Genomic DNA, 3772 nt, shown 5'->3' on the forward strand with positions numbered 1-3772 from the left:
TCCACCGGGCTGGACTACTGCCACTCAGACCTACTCCCTGTATCACACCTATCCCCAGGGATCAACTCCAGGCTGCCCCTGCCTGACTCTGCCACAGCCTAGAAACTGGGTTCACTCCTCATAATGCCTTACTAGGTCAGGGCACTTGGATACTAACCTCGTTTGCTTTTCTTTGTTTGTTTATTTGAGACAGGCTCTCACTCTGTCACCCAGGATGGAGGGCAGTGGCACGTGATCTCAGCTTGCTATGGCCTCTATTTCCTGGACCCAAGCCATCCTCCTGCCTCAGCCTCCCTAGTAGCTGGGACTATAGGCATGTGCCACCACATCTGGCTAATTTTTTTGTAGCGATAGGGTTTCACCATGTTGCCCAGGCTAGTTTCAAACTCCTGGGCTCAAGCAATCTGCCTACCTCAGCCTCCCAAAATGTGGGGATTACAGGCATGAACCACCGAACCTGGCAACAGCAACTGTTAACTGCCCTCTAGGCAGTGGTGGGACATCTGGGCTCAACCCTGTAGACTCCCCATTCTCTTTTCCCACCATGACGATCCTACAAGGGTGCCTATCCTGAGTGAAATTCCAAGCATGTTAGAGAAGGATGGCCCAAGAGACCTCCAAGTCTCTGCTTTTATAAGTGAGAAAACAGGCCCAGAGAAGAGACATGACTTGTTTGAGGCAACGCAGCTTATTGGTATAGGGCCAAGACTAGAATCCAGATCCCCTGAGTAGTTTTGCTGGGGCTACTTGGAGAGATTACAATATTTCAATTACATCATCTTGTGAATTTTCCAGGTCTAGTCCTAGCTGGACTCTGGCATTCTGCAAGGGACTCAAGAGAAATCATGGATTCTCATGCTTCGGGTGCATCAGCCACACCTGGTGAGCTTGCTAAAAATGCAGATTCCTGGCCCCTCCCATGGAGATTCTGACTCACCAGGTCGTGGGGAGGGCCCAGGCATTTGCATCAGCAAGCCTGGGGGGTAATTCAATGCAGGTGCAGATCACTGATCACACTTAGAGTAACACTGCCCTAGATGTCAACCAGGGACTTCCCCAGTAGCTCCTAGAATAGAAGCACCCAGCAGCTCCTAGAATAGAAGCGGCATTTATTTTACTGGGTGGTAGGTCAGGAGAGAGATGAATGGAGACGGTTCAAGGTAGGGACGCTCTAGTGTGAAAAAGGCTTGACAGTAGGAGGCAGAGAAAAGGAGACCAGCATGGCCATGGCAGAAGGGGCTGGTGGCAGCTGGTGGGTGGGGGAGCCGGCGAAGGATGGGGGTGGGAGCGTGTCACAGTCATCAAACTGGGTTTGGGAGCATGTGTTATGATTTTTAGTTGGGTTCGTACTTACTGTGCTTAGGCACAAGTCAATTTTCCAGTGCTGTCTTTATCTTTGTTAATGGCTAGAAGTGTTGTGGTTATTAAACGGCTCCTCGAGATCTGATGGAATTCCTGCGGCTGAGGACAGAGAGCTGTGTGGAGTCAGCAATCCTTTCTCAGAGGAGAGACAAGGAACAGGGCCACTGCCCAGAGCCATGTCACTGTCAGCGAGGAACTCTGGGGTCACACACACTTTCTCTCCCTCTTCCATGAGCCACTACTACTGTGAGCTCAGCCCTGCTGATTCCTGAGTCCCCGTGCATAGCACACTCAGTGTACTCCATAGGGGCACTGTCTCTTGACTTCTTCACAACTAGAGAAGCAGGTGCTGTTATTCTCCCCATTTCATAGATGGAAAATGAGGCTCTGAGAGACAAAGTGGTTTGTCAAGGGTCAGACGACCAGTAAGTGGCAGAGTTGGGATTCAAACCCAGGTCCACATGACTGTCAAACCACACTCTTAGCCACTATTCTCCACTGCCTACCTCCTGTTCCTGCATCTGCCTAAAGCCTCTAGACTCTGGGTCTGCACAGAGTTGCTTGGATGAATTAGAAAGTCTAATTTAGCAATACTTCAGTTGCCTATGACTGAATTCCTGATTGTTAAATTCCAGAAACTGATTTCTCCAGTACCTTTCCTCCCTAGAAAGTAGATAAAGAAAGGCCTCCACCCACAGCACTGTACCCAAATAAATACTGTTTCTTCCTTCTTCTCACTTGGGAGAATTTGCCAGGGGAGCTGAGTCTGAGGGCAAGAGAGGAAGGAGGGCCCCAGGAGCTCTTCAAGTTCCTCCTGTTTCAGGGAGGAGAAGAAAGAGAAACAGCATGCTTTCTGCTCTCAGGGGACTTGGGGACAAAGAGGAGTGATCAAAAGGGGATTTCCCACAGCCCCAAAATGCTAGCCACATCGCACTTGTGACCTCTCCTTCCTGAGTGAAACTTAATTGTTGATTTGCCTGACACCTGTTTCCAACATGGAGTTGAGATGATGCACTCATTAAGACAACAAAAAAATTATAAACAAGGATTGAAGAAAGTTGGAGGCAACAAATATATGGTCTGTAAGGGCTCATACAGCAAGAGATGTGACTGGAAGCCTCCTGGAAGCCAAGGCAGAAAGAAAACAAAAAACACAAAAACAAAACATGCTCTGTCCTTAGGCTGGAGAGAGCATTCCAGGTTATTTGGGGAGATTGTTCTACCTGACTCTATATTCTGGAATAATTCTCCTGAGGGACAGTACAGAGGTACTGAGAGGTGTTGGAAAAATCCTTAGGGAGCTCACAGCCCAACATTAGAGAAGAGCATAGTGGGAGTCCCTTTGGAGGGGACATTGGGATGGCTCCTGGTCTGTGTGAAGTAGTTCCTCATGTCAGGGCAACACCTCCCAGTGTCCGAAGGCCTGATCCTTGCTCACACCTGCCCAATCCACCTGAGAGTGAGTATGCTGGCTGGAGTTCATGAATTTTTGTTTGGGCTTATTTTCAAGCTCTGTTTTTCAAATATCTCTGTTAAGTGGCTGAACTTCCAGGAACCAGTGTTCACAGGCCAAGGAGGAGGTCACCATCATCTCTACTACCTGACTGCCCTGCCACACCCACCCAACATTAGAGAGCTCTAGGGTGGGGCCCCTGCTGTCTGGATTGTTGGGGGGAAATAAACCTCTCCAGCATTTATTCTTCAGGGTTACCCCAAAGGGATGACCACAGCCAGGAGGGAACCCAGCCTGACTGGGAAGTGCTGACTCCCTCTGGCAGAGTTTGGGAACTGCCCTTCATATCTGTCTGATAAGGAGCGGCCTAGGGAGGAGGGGTGCAAAAGGTGTGCCCCGTTTGCCTATGAGATCTCTCACCATCACTGTATACAAGCCTAGGAAGAAGAGAGCTTGTTGGCTCAGGGACAGATTTCCATGCTGGGAATCAGGACCTTGAGTTCCTGGGTCAAATCTTCAATGAATTGATTCTGAGATGTAGACAAATGTTTACCTTCTGTTGCTTCAGTTTTCCCGTCTGTGCATTTGATGTGTGCCTTGTGCGTGCCACAGGTTTTGAAGGAGAAAATAAGATAGGAGCGGAGACTTGCTGTCAATCACAATAAGATAGGAGTGGAGACTTGCTTCTCTACCCGAACTGTCCCACATGGGCCTGTGGGGAGCTACGGTCCTTGTTACCATCCTCCCACCCCCAGCAGAGGAGTCTACCCATGAGGCAGGCTTGCTTGGGGTCGGCCAGCCTGGTCTCTGTGGTTTTTGCCTCCTGTGCTCCTCATGTGCCTTAGCTTGGCCTCTACTGACACTACTTAACTCCGCCTCCCCTCCACCCACCTCACCCCCACAGCCTCCATTTGTGGTTCAGCCATGCTTAGTGCCTCAGGGGTTCCCAAATAGCCT

This window comes from Chlorocebus sabaeus, chromosome 9, assembly GCF_047675955.1.
Source record: "Chlorocebus sabaeus isolate Y175 chromosome 9, mChlSab1.0.hap1, whole genome shotgun sequence".
Classification (NCBI taxonomy): Eukaryota; Metazoa; Chordata; class Mammalia; order Primates; family Cercopithecidae; genus Chlorocebus; species Chlorocebus sabaeus.